The 13,686-nt window shown below is 43.4% G+C and overlaps 1 protein-coding gene across 7 annotated transcripts in view; it reads left to right on the plus strand.

Moving 5' to 3' along the window:
* Positions 1-13,686, plus strand: part of LDLRAD4 (low density lipoprotein receptor class A domain containing 4) — a 437,927-nt gene that overhangs the window by 39,881 nt on the left and 384,360 nt on the right. The window contains exon 1 of one of the 7 annotated variants that reach the window (XM_039220440.1): positions 11,675-11,805. The exons of the other annotated variants lie outside the window; for them this stretch is intronic. The gene's annotated coding sequence lies outside the window, so the exon portion shown is untranslated. Of the gene's footprint in view, positions 1-11,674; positions 11,806-13,686 lie in introns of those variants that run through there. 7 annotated transcript variants of the gene reach the window in all.

A 13,686-nucleotide genomic window follows, 5' to 3' on the forward strand; every position in this document is an offset into this window, starting at 1 on the left:
TCCTGTGATTTTACTTCTGAGTATTTTTTCACACGGCTTTCCGTCTTCCTACATATAGTTACTACCTTGGATTCTTCATGTTTCCTGCGTAGACTTCTGCAGCAGCCTCTGGACAGATTGCTCCACCTATGACTTCTGGTTTTCTCTCCCCTCCTCCTATGTTCTCCCCCTGCACTTTAGAACAAGGGTCTCAGATGAGGGCTTCTTAAAATGCAGTTTCTGATTGGCAGGAGTGGAGCCTGAGACTTTGCATTTCTCACCTGTTCCCAGGGGATGTGGATGCTCCTGGTCTGGGACCCTCTCTGAGAATCACCACTGTAGTTAACCTGGTCCGCACAACTGACCTGTCACTGCCTTGCTTCCAAAGGCAAAGTGGCCACTGGTTCACAGTGGCCTGATCTGGTCTCTGAGTACAGGCCCCTCTCCCACTGCTGCCTGTTTAATCCTATTTCTCTAGTTAGACACCTTGTAGACCTTCCTGGATCCTTTGCTGGGAATGCCGCCTCCTCTGTTGTACAGCATGGATGTCAGTGGGAGAGGTGAACACTTTTTTGGGCTCCTTTTAACTTTTTAAGACACAGAACAGGACTGAATTGTTCCATGGCACTCCCAAGCAAGGCATGCCACATGTCTTATTTTTCTAGAGCAATTAGATCTCATTTGAGCCCTGACTCCCCAAGAAAGGTAAGATGGCTTCTATCAGTCATTTGGTGGTGGGGTGTGCCCCCCAGGACTCACCACTCCCCAGCCCGCTGTGTTAGTGGTGGGTCCTGTTTGCTTGGCATTCAGGCACACTAAGCTACTCAGTTCTTCTTCTATACAAATCAGTTTAATTTGGGTTTAGACCTGTTTTTCAAATGTTGGTATGTTTGAGAATTGCGGGGTGGGGGGTGAAGCTCATAAAAAATACAGATTCCCATGACTCTGCCCCAAGAGATTATTGACTCAGAAAGAGAGGTGGTGCCCAGGAGTATGTCTTGTAATAAGAATGTCAGGCACTTTTATAGTTGTTCTGAGTAGCACTTGCCCTGGTCCCTCCTGCCTTTTCCTGTTAGATCCAGAAACACAAAAGGCTATTTTATTACAAATCATTGGATCATTCAGCCACCCAGCTTGAGACTCAGGACTGGACCATGGACTCCTTGAGGTCAGGGCACAGGCTGTACTCTTCCTGCATGGAGCCTCTTGACTCGAACTCCAGATTGATGTAGACAGGCATGGTCTTGGAGACAAGTATACACCATAGACAGAGGGAGGCACCAAACTCAGGGGTTTGCTTTTAGCCTTTTTTCCCCCCGGGTATGATGCTCCCAAGTCCAGAGGCAGGAGGATTCTGAGGGTCTCCAGTGGCTGTCTTCTCCAGTTCTGGGCATGGCTGAGAATGAGTTGCTTTTTAATTGGCCAAATGATCATCTCAGATCAAAGGAAAGCTGCTGAAGTGGTGTTCGTATTAAGATGGCAGCCGGTGATAGCTTTTACGTGGAAGGAAGGGAGCTGCTTTATATATATATATATATAAACTATATATATATGTGTGTGTGTGTGTGTGTATGTGTGTGTATATAGTTTATTTATTTTTGAGACAGAGAGAGACAGAGTCGGAGGGAGCACGGGAGGGGCAGAGAGAGAGGGAGACATATAATCTTAAACAGGCTCAAAGCTCTGAGCTGCCAGCACAGAACCCGATGCGGGGCTCAAACCCACGAACCACAAGATTGTGGCCTGAGCCTAAGTCAGACACTTAACCGACTGAGCCACTCAGGCGCTCCGGAAGGGAGTTGCTTTAAAGGGAGCCCAGCTCTGAAGTCCTGGCTGGCCTCCCCCTCCTGTCCCCAGAGCCTTGTCCCCACCCCGCCCCTCAGAGTTGCCTTCAGGGTGTTAGGTACAGTTTTCATCACAACCTCAAAGGGTGGTGAGTCACTGACTTGGTGTAGAATTGAAATGAACAACAGAATTCTGAGTAAGAGCAATTCTAAAAGTTGCAATTTTTATGTTCCAGTGAGATTGAAAATCTGTTAACTGAATGATAGGTCTGCATTCACACGGAATCTCTTCCCATAATAACATCATTGTCTGAGTTCAGCGCTAGCTCCTGGTTAGATTCAACCCGGGATCTGTTGCAAGGCCTGGGCAGGGGGGAGGCTGGTAAAAATATTGTCAGATGGCAATTCTGAATTATGAAGAAGACGTCTGAAGTCACTGTGTACCAGTCTTCAGTTATACCTGTATTTGCAAAGTGTACTTTTACTTGGAAGGCCCAAATAATTAACTGAATTAGAAACAATTGTTGCATGTGAGTTATGCACTTTTATTTATTATATATTTTTTATTTTAATTGTTGTTTAATGTTTCATTTATTTTTGATAGAAAGAGAGAGAGACAGACAGCAGATAGTATGTAAATGAGGTAGGAGCAGAGAGGGAGAGGGAGACACAGAATGTGAAGCAGGCTCCAGGCTCTGAACTGTCAACACAGAGCCCTACGCAGGGCTCAACTCACGAACCATGAGATCATGACCTGAGCTGAAGTGGGATGCTCAACTGACTGAGACACCCAGGTGCCCTTAGAGTCATGCACTTTTAAAGTATCAGAGAAATGTCTGTTACTTTGGAAGACTTGGACTTGAAGTGACTAAGTGCCCGTGCACGTGTGTGTTTGTGTATGGTTTGTTTTTGGTGTGTATGCACAGGCCTACAATGTTAATAGTTACCAGAAGAATGGTCTGTCTTAATTATTTTGAAATCAGCAGCATCATTTCCACCTGTCACATGTTGTAGTAGGATCTGAGAAGAATGCGGACAGTTTTATCAGGATTGTGAAGTTTTGCAGGGGAATAGCCTCTGCAGGCTCACATGCACTGCATGCCTGAGACAAGCCGTTTTCACTCAGATCTAGCTCCTACAGCACACAGCTGAATTAGCCTCACTTCAGATGCATCCGCAGCTCGGCTGCTTGTTCATCCTCACCTTTTGCTTCCCTGGGAGTTTGAAGCAGAGATAGTGGAGCCTCACTCAGACTGGTGGAGGCCAGGGGTGGGCCCACCCACTGGCATGCACTGCCCAACCTTGACTGGCAGCTTCCCTGGGGCCTGTGGTCACAGGTAACAGGTTGCCTTGCCAGGAGGACTAACGCAGACTGTGAGTCCTTAACTGTCCTTCCTGAGCTTTGATTTAAGTAGTGTTCAGACCAGTGCATTCTTTCATCAAGCTTTAATTCTTATACTTTTCAAGAGGTGCATGCAGAGAGATTTTTCCAAGGCCAGGACCACAGTGTTGTACTGATTTCTTTTGTTTTCATATCACGTGGCAGGATGTTTTGTTTTCTCTGTTGATGTCTGGGTTGTAGACAGTGCTGACTCTGCTTTTTCTGAATCCCTTTGCTCTCCGGTGCCTCAGTTTCCTCCTTCACCTTCCTCTCCCATTTGGACCTTTGAGTCTCGCTTTCTCCTCTTGACCCTGATCTCTTCACCTTTCCCCTCTACCTCCTGTCTGGCAAGCTATTGTAATTGGGCAGTTGGCCAGTCACATTGTGTTAAGTTCTTGTGGTTGTAAGTATTTTCCTTTTCACAAAAATTCCAGTTTTGGATTTCCCAGCTGTTTTGACTCTGGTTAAGTAGGACTTATTCCATCTGAGGATCTGAAAAACATGGTGCCAATTGGTCTTTACATACATATCTGAGTTTGCTTTTGAAGACACCAAGGAAGGGAGAGAGATTTTCATAAGTCAGCAGATGGCAAAATGGTATGCTTTCGAAATCACTCTTCTGTCTAGTACTTAGCAGCTGGAGCAGAGGCATGCATTGCATCCTGCCCTGGCTTGATTTTCCCCCGTAATATAATGTTGCTACACCAAAGTCACTTCATGCTTTTTCCTTTAAAAAATTTTTTTTGTTTTATTTATTTCTGAGAGAGAGAGAGAGAAAGAGAGCATGATTAGGGGAGGTTCAGAGACGGAGGGAGATACAGAATCTGAAACAGGCTCCAGGCTCTGAGCTGGCAGTCAGCACAGAGCCCGATGCGGGGCTCAGACCCACGAACCGTGAGAACAGGACCTGAGCCGAAGTCGGATGCTTAACCAACTGAGCCACCCAGGTGCCCCCATGCTTTTTCCTTTTAAGTGTCCCTTTGTCTTACCTATGTCATTAATTTTAGATTATACTGCTCTCTTAAAGGCTAAAGTAGTGCACAGAGTAAAATCTTAACATTTTTAGAAGCTATACAGCATTATATTGTAAATGTGTAAAAATTCTTAACAAAGTCAGTGGTTTGGAAGGATTTCCATGAGAACTCGTTTGGCTAAAAGGTAGTGAATTCCTTAAAATAACTAAACATTGGCTTATAACAAGGTCATTGTTTGGCAATGTCCACATTTGAAAAACTTTCCAGAGCTAAGCGGAGGAAACGATTCTGAGACAATGTAGCGATTTAAAAAATAAAGAAAATAAATTAACATTTGTATTATTTGCCAACTACTGCTTTCTTTTCTTCCAACTTTTTACCTCAATGCTGAATAAATAGGACCATGTGAAGAATTAGATTAACTTTACCTTTTTTATTTTTTTATTACTGAAATTGGTTTTGCAGAAGTGGAAATTTGGCAGCAAGTATGGAAAGTAGCAAATCAGTTTACAGTGTTCTGTGCTTCTTAGTTTAATGAAATCCACAAGAATGAGGAAAGGCTGCATGCCTTCAAATAAGACTCTAGGTACAAAGTGTAGATTTTGCCTTTTCTGGAATTTTATTTTTACCCTTATTAATTCAGTAACATGTAGAACAGCATGTCTGGACTTTAGTTGGTTAATAGTGACCTCCGAATGGGTGGAATTTCAATTCCCAATAGTTATTTTTTGATGATTTGATGGAGCAAAGGGTGGGAAATATTTTCTAAGAATGGTGTATAATGAAGAGGAATATGGTAATTTAAAAACAACAGCAGGGGTGCCTGGCTGTTTGAGTCGGTAGAGCATATGATTCTTGATCTTGAGGCTGTGAGCTTGAGCCTCTCATTGGGTGTAGAGATTACTTAAAAATAAGATCTTAAAAAAATAAAGACAACAATGCTGACCTAATGGAATATAAGCAATTGGCTGATGTTCTGAACTTGACCTCTAATGATGTAGTAGAAGCATGTATGTACTTTCAATTAAAACGTCTAATTAACTTGGGAATGTTTGGAGCATCTGTGTTCCTTTCAAATAAAATACGGTAGGTGGACATTTTTTTGTTTGAATGATGGTTTTCATCATCAATGTATGTTTTCCAGCCAGCTGAAGCCGTAGCCAGCCTGTTAGACATAGTGTGGGTAACTTTTAGTGTATCAAAGTTGATAGTATGTGGGTTACTTCCAAATAGATGTTCTCTTCCCACCTGTGGATGGTCATAGGTTTCTGTAGGAGGCCTGGTCCTGCTTTCCAAGTCAATTTCCTCTGTGCATTTCTTTAACTCCCTCACTTCATTCTTCCCAGGTGGCCCTTTCTATTACCACCATTGATGGGTTGCCATCACCTGAAGCCCACATTAAAATGCTTGTCGAGGGGTGCCTGGGTGGCTTAGTCGGTTAAGCGTCCGACTTTCGCTTAGGTCATGATCTCGTGGTTCGTGGGTTCGAGCCCCGCGTCGGGCTCTGTGCTGACTGCCAGCTCAGAGCCTGGACCCTATTTTGGAGTCTGTGTCTCCCTCTCTCTCTAACCCTCCCCTATTCACACTGTCTCTCTCTCTCTCTCCTAGAAATAAATTTTAAAAAGAATGCTTGTGGATATCACCTAAACACCCATGTTCATGGCAGGTGCTGTCTGCTGAGGGGTTTGCTGTGTATTTGATGTATTTTTTAAAGTATTTATTTATTTTTAATGTTTATTACTCATCTTTGAGGGAGAGAGCACAAATGGGAGAGGGACAGAAAAAGAGAGGGAGACACAGAATCTGAAGCAGGTTCTAGGCTTTGAGCTGTCAGCTCAGAGCCCGACATGGGACTTGAACCTACAAACCTTGAGATCATGATCTGAGCTGAAGTCAGATGCTTAACCAACTGAGCCACCCAGGTGCCCCTGATGTATTGGTTTTTAATGTTCATTTATTTATTCAGAGAGAGAGAATGAGCAAGAACAGGGGAGGGGCAGAGAGAGAGGGAGAGAGAATTCCAAACAGGCTGTGCACTGTAAATGCAGAGCCTGATGCAGGGCTAGATCTCATGAACCATGAGGTAATGACCTGAATCAAAATCAAGAGTCAGATGGTTACCCAACTGAGCCACTTAAGTGCCCATGCTATGTATTTGAACATATATTATTAGGGGGGCTAAGGAGAGCTATCTAGATCTGTAAATAACCCAGTGCTGTTTAGTGCTATGTTAGTGGACCACTGTATTGACATCCCCTTGGGAGCTTGTCAGAAATAAAGAATCTTGGGGCTCACTGCAGACCTTCTGAGTTTGAATCTGCCCTATTCTGGAATGCAAAGTAGTGCTTATATTGGTCCTAGTTTATTTATTAAAATTTTTTTAACGTTTATTCATTTTTGAGAGACAGAGCATGAGTCAGGGAGGGGCAGACACACACATACACACACACACACACACACACACACACACACACACACACAGAATCCAAAGCAGGCCCTAGGCTCTTTTTCATCAGCATAGAGCCCCATGTGGGGCTCGAACTCACTGACTGAGATCATGACCTGAGCTGAAGTCAGACACTTAACCGACTTTCTGTTAATTAATGATCATTTACAAGTTTATCAAAGCACTGGGAGCCAAGGACAGAGATCCTTTAGCAACAGAATGTGTTTTTATTAAGTTATTTCAGAATACTGGAGACTTTGACAAGTTCATGTACAGGTAGTGCAAATGGGTTTTCTGTTTGCCTCCAGCAAAGACCAGTTAGCTCCTTTCTGCTTTCTGGTTAGTCCTGAGTCTTGTAGCACTGTGCTGTGAAGGATCATCGTTTAGGACACTCTAATGTCTTAATAGTAGACTGACTAGAGTTTGTTCTTCTCTGCAATTTGTGAGGGTAAGTGGACAAAGTAGGGGACAGGTGATGTTGTGACAAATGTGAGGTAATTAATTAATAGTTATTAATCAGTTAAGTGCTTTAATTACTTAAGTGCCTAGACTAGTGTTTTAGCACTGGAGGTCACAACTCATTGGCAGGTCACGAAATCATTTCAGTAGGTCATGCCAGCATTCAAAAACTGATGGGCAATAGAAGAGAAGATAGAATGTAGTTCACATAACAAGGCTAAGTATTGTTTTTAGAAACTTAAAGAAAAGTGATACATGTGTTATACATTTGTATATAAAGGTATTTAATGTCACAACTCAGTGTATGTATATATGTATATGCATTCTCATGTATATGTATGTGTATAGATGTATGTATATATATGTGTGTGTGTATATATACACATAAATATATTGTTTTAAAAGTGTTTGAAAGCACAAAATGACTAGTATCACAGGTGAGTTATAGAGGAAGTATTAAGAAGATATAACCTATGGAGTTTTATAGAGGAGAAAGACCAAACATAGAGGTTTATCATTGGCTTGGTTTACCAAAATGATAAATAAATATCTAGTTATCAATGAAGAGAAAACATTCTGCCATTTAGAAATACTAGGAAATATAGGGTGTTATGCTTTTTAAACCATTGAAGGTATAGAGCTGTCATAATACCATCGATAGATATAAATATTAAAAATCTAATGAGGTATAGTCAAGACTAAAATGATTTTGGGCTTCATTTGATTTTCACTGTTGATTGATACAACTTTCGGATCTTCTGTATTTTTGGTGTTCTCATGGTAAACGCTCAGGATGTATATGTGTGTAAAGGATGGAGAGACATCCTTTGAGCCCACTGAGTGTTCATTTCCAGGTTCCAGGCAAGTACTCTTGGTGACTTAGTGTACTGAAGAAGACCTTAGCTATCACTGAAGGTTGAGGATTCTAGTTTTTGCCTTTTCTCAACCTTCTTCCTGTTCCTATGTCTTTGGCCTCAGCACAGGGCTTGGCGTATTTAACATCTGGGAAGCTCTTGTTGAATGAATGCATGACACTTTCAGTAGCTGTTCATTTTTCTTGAGTAAATGCCAAGTCCTTACAATTGCCTACAAGCTCTTGTGACCCTCCATTGCCTCTCTGACCTCATCTCCTGATACTTTTGCCCTCATTCACTCTATCTGGCCATGCTGCTTCTTCGTTCTTGAACCCCTTTCTGAAATGATCTTTCTCAAACATCCATGTGTCCAACTCCGTTACCCCTTTCCAGCCTTGGCTTAGATACTGTCTTCTCATGGAGCATCCTCTGGCAGTTTCCTTCTAGCTGTACTGGCTCTCCTCCGTTGTGCTGTGCCCTTGCCTTTCTACACAGCCCTTACCATTCCTGAGCAAACTACTTAATTTACTTGTTAAGAAGGTTTATCATTCAACTCTCCACTCTTGTTCTGCTCACTGATGTGCCAAGTGCCTGGAATCGTGTCTGGTACTTGGTGAGTACTCATACAGCTTGCTGGCAGATGGCATGATTGAATGAGTTTGAGTGTGGAGTTTGACATACTTGGGTTTCTTCTTTCCACCTCACATGACATGGTGACTTCTCTGGTCTTCTGGAATTTAGCATGGCTCCCTCATGGTGCTAGGGCTTTAGTGCATAAAAAAGCTTTCGACAGAGAATTAGGTCTATATTTAATGTTAAATATTAATAGAGGTCAATAAAATATTGAGAAAAATTTTTATCTTTGGCATAATAAAACTAGTCTTACATTTTACTATAACAGCACAGACTTATTTATGTTTGTCCTGTTTTCCATATACACTTTAGAATTTCAGACAAATAACAATTTGGGTCCTTTTTATTTGTTGATGAAATGTGGTAGAAAAGTTGGGACATAAGAGGTCTCCAAAAATATTGCTGCCTCACCAGCCTGGGACTGAGTCTATTGTGGCTCCTGAGAAGTCCTGGCTGTGCCCTCCCACTGTGCCAGTCTTTGGGGATCAGGACTCTAATCTGCCAGTGTGGTTCCACAGTATTCACATTTGTTTCTGCCTGTGGAGTGTTCACAGGAAGTGACCAAAAGGGTCTGAAAGAAGTGTGCGTATTGGTGAATGACTTGTTGCTGTTTCCAAACAGAATCATAAATTCTGAGTTTGAAGATAATATTATAACAAAAACACATCTGAGTTTTTGAAGGAATTCCCAAGAACAAAGCATATTCATTTTTTGATACCTCAGTTGTGCTTTATTTCTTATTATAACTACTTGCTTTGATTTCCCTGGATCTGCTAGTAGGACGGAATAGGGCTCAGCTCCTAGCTTTGCCTCTTGATAGTTGTATGACCCTGGACAAATCACCTAATTCTTTAGACTCTGGTTGTCTCATCTGTCAACCGGGGATACTAATGACATCAACACACGGTTGCTGTGAGGATTAAATGAGATAACATACATAACATGCCACATGGTGGGAGGCATTGAGCAAAGGTTAAATGGATGTTAGCTTGGAGCCCCTGGGTGGCTCAGTCGGTTGAGCGTCTGACTTCGGCTCAGGTCATGATCTCACGGTTTGTGGGTTCGAGCCCCGCGTTGGGCTCTGTGCTGACAGCTAGCTCAGAGCCTGGAGACTGTTTTGGATTCTGTGTCTCCCTCTCTCTCTAACCCTTCCCTGTTCATGCTGTCTCTGTCTCAGAAATAAATAAAACATTAAAAAATTTTTAAATAAAAAAATAAATGAATGTTAGCTTTATTGTTACTATTACTACCTAGAAATGAATGACCGAGACGCCTGAGTATCTTTATCTATTTAGTTTTTTCTTGTTATAGCTAATTAAGTATCCAAACAGGAGGTCAAAAAGGCCAGAGAACAGAACACTTGCGCCAGAACCCAGAATCCTGGGTATGTAGAGCTGTTTCTTGAAGGGTGTGCCTTGCTGTCAGGCATGTTGAAGCCCCATGTTGAAGTGCTGTGTGGTAGGATATGTGGGTTATTTGGATATTTATCTTTATAATGTCAGGCATGTTGAAGCCCCATGTTGAAGTGCTGTGTGGTAGGATATGTGGGTTATTTGGATATTTATCTTTATAATGTCAGTGACAACTGCTCTTTCTTATGGGGTAGGCTCTGTGATAAGCAGATGCTAGTGGCATGGTGGGGGAAGCAAGAGACCCAGGTCTTTGCCCCCGGGACTTGACCAATCGGCGTGACTTGGTCATATACTCTTGGCGTGACTTGGTCATATACTCTTTACCTCCTGTGCTCCTTGGTTCCTTTTTCCCTTGCACAAAGGGATAGGGCTTGAACTCATCAAGTATGAGAGCTTGTAAGATGTGAAAGGTAGGAGTTTGCCTCAAGTCTTCCTCTGAGGCTGCTATTCTGGGGAATGCCAGATATGAGATACAGGTATGGTTGGGGGTTCTGTGGGGCGGAGAGGAAGGAAGTAGATTGTATTAAAAACCCAGAAATTGTGACGCTTGTTTTTAAGAGCTGGTATTCTCATGGAGGAGTCCTGAGTAAACATGAGGAAGGGTATATGCAGACAGCCCAGGAACACTGAAAACTGAGTGAGGAGGACTGTGGTGGGTGAGGTAAACCAGGGGGACTTTTGGATAAAGGTACTTCTGTTATGAGTCATATGTATTAGCATCCAGTTTTCTCTGATCAGAAGCAATGCGGCTCTATCATTTGACTGTATTAATACTTCTGATCAAATACTAAGGCCCCTACAGTCTCTCTTAACACTGTGCAGTGACCGGCAAGGTAAACAGCCTCATCTTCATTCGTTAGCTTTTGTGTCTCAGGGCTGACGTGATTTGCCCCGGGTCATGCAAGCAGTAAGTGGTGGATCTGGATTTGAACTCAGGGCAGGCTGTACCTGTGGCTCTTTTACTCTGCCAGCCCATGTGCTCATGGAGTTCCTGCAATAGTGACTGGAGTGTTTGATTCCTGTTTTGGCTTGTAACAGATATGGTAACGTCTCCATTTGGATGTGAGAGTGTATGCTTTAAATGGTATAATTTGACCTGGAGAATTTCTTCCAGGATGCTTGAGAAATGAGACAGTACTTCATTGCTTAAGAAGCAAAAGAGGAGCTTGATATCTCCCAATCATTATCAAGTTGTTCATTACTTTACAGTATTTTGTGATCTTTTATGGAGGTGTCGGCCTTTGTCTCTTTCCCCTTGAGTTTGGAAATACCTAGGAAATGTCATCGTTGGATTTGTATGTCACTTTAAAGAAATCATCCCCTTTGTTGTTCTTTTTGTTTTTATTTATTTGTTTGTTTGTTTATTTATTTATTTAGTTGTTGTTTCTTTAAGAGGCGCATGCTAGTGTTGTTACAAAGTTTTTTCACCTTTTGTGCTTCGGAACATTTGGTGCTGCCTTTATGGATTCCGAGACACCCCTTCGTAAGATTTTCCAAGCGCACTCAGCGCATGCACGCATGCGTGCCTACTAGTGTGCGCGCGCGCGCTCATGTGCGTCTGTGCGCGCGCATCACCTTACCCGGCAGGAGCCCGGGACGCCATGGTGGCTTGATGCCTTCTTGCTGTGTAGGGTAGCCCGGGGGTGGCCTTGTCCTAGTTTCCTTGTAGATAGTTCAGGCCTTTACAAAGCTTAGCAGAAGGAGGCTTCAGAACCTTGCAGCCTGAAGAGCTCAAGCCAAAACGGCAGGGAAGATAGGAAAACCTGCCTGTTTAGCCATAGGCAGATGGACAGTTTTTGCTTTGATTGAAAGATTTTCCTTGGTTGAAGGGTGAGGCGGGGCAGGAAGAGCCAGTAATGGTCTGTTGGCCGCTCTGCAGCCCTGTGAGTGCAACCTCCAAGCTGTTCTTGTCCTTCACGGGGTGGGAGGAGGCGTGGGTGTGGGAGCCCGCCCGCACTACCTTACTCCAGTAGATGCATCCCTCGAGGGGCTTTGGGGGCCAGGTCTTTGAGGAGGCCAGCCACTTCAGTTATACCCCAGGAAAGGTCCCCTTGTACGGTCCTCTGTGCTCTAAAAGAGATGTCTTTTGGGTGTGGCTATGACCGTGCTTTATTTCTTCCTGGCAAGCAAAATGGGTCTTTTCATTGTTGCATCTGCTTTGAAGAGGTCCTTCGTTTCTATTTTGGGAACAGAAATCTCTGTCAGAAGTAAGCCAGACAGCCAGCAGAAGGCGGCTGGCTTTGGGATCCCTCTCCTTAGTCCTGGCCCCGGCTGGCTTCGTTGTCTGCTGGGAGTTGCCCAAAGCTGCCCTCTTCAAGTGCATTCCTCGATTTTGAAAGGCACAGATGAAATGGTTGGTGATGCTTTGTTAAGATGCAACTTGTCAAACTCTTAGTCCTGGCCCTGAGGCTGGAGCCTGTATTCATTTGCTTTGCATCTCTCCCTGGGCTCCGCTGGGAGGCTGCTGGCAGTGCTCCGTGCAGGCCTGACCCTTCCCCGGGGCAGAGTCAGCTAGTGAGAGAGCAGATCCTTGTGCTTGGTACTTGGGCTGCGGAAGCATACCTCTGGCCCAGTACTTCTTGGCATCAGTTTACTCTGAAATAATTCAGCCCGCCAGAGAAAGACACCAAAACCACACTGTACGGAATTTATGGATTGAATAAATGCACACATGTCGTTTATGCCCTCAAGACGTATCTGATAAAAACTTTTTTTATGCTTCTGTGGTGGAAGTGTAGGTCCATCCTTATGGAATGCCTCAGCATTTCTGAAAAATGATGTAGAACAAGTATAGTTTTGGGAAGGAGACCTCTGTGTTCTATTTTCCTGGATCTGTTTCTGTAACGCCAAAGTACATTATTACTACGTGGTGTTTTTTCCTCTCCCAACTTATAATTTACACAAAATGGCTCTGTTGTCTCCAGGCATCACTGTGTTTTAAATGGCTCCAGTTCCTAACTGGAGACTGTCATGTTTTAGAGAAAGAAAGTATGCAAGTAGATTTCTCTCTTAACTTTTGTCTGCAACAAATGTCTTCCTTTATCTTAAGGAGAGTGAGAGTGCTGCGAAGGTTAAGAAGAAATGTGCATCTCTTCCCTTACAGTTTTTCAGTCTACTGCCACTCATGTATCCCCTTGGGGCAAGGGAGATGACCTCCTTGCTTCATGTTACTTTCCAGGAATATCTGGAACTTTGCCTCTTCTTGCTCTGCCTCTCACTAGCTCATGGTTCCCAAACTATGCCCATTGAACCTACACTACTGGGTAAACTGCTGAAAACGTATCAGGAACATGGCATCCAGAAGATGGTTTGAGGCTCGTGAGATCATCATCACCCCAGGACCATACTTTATCACTTTGGAAAGCCATGATTCCTCAAATACTTCGAGCAGAAGGGTATGGTACATGTGAGAACTCCGCCAGCATCTTCTCTGAGGTCCTATGCTCACTGATTCTTTTTTAGGGTCTTTCTCTTGGGTGAACCTTTGTTCTGAAGGCTTAATTTTCTCTGTGCGGGCATAATATTAACGCCCAGTCTTCTTTCTTTGAAGCACTTGGAGTTTGTGTTGAGCTGTGTTTGTGAGATTGTGGAAAAGGCACGCATGTATTAGAACGGAAAGTGGAGACAACAGGGTGGGGACTATAAACTGGGTCTGTTTCTTTCTTTGCATGGGGAGGGGTCAGCTCAGTGACCCCTTCATTTCCCTGTTGTGGGTCATTGGTTATTTTCACACATAAGAGTGGGCCCAAGAGAGAGAAAATAAT

Source organism: Hyaena hyaena, unplaced genomic scaffold, assembly GCF_003009895.1.
Source record: "Hyaena hyaena isolate Hyena2069 unplaced genomic scaffold, ASM300989v1 scaffold_889, whole genome shotgun sequence".
NCBI classification, from domain to species: Eukaryota; Metazoa; Chordata; class Mammalia; order Carnivora; family Hyaenidae; genus Hyaena; species Hyaena hyaena.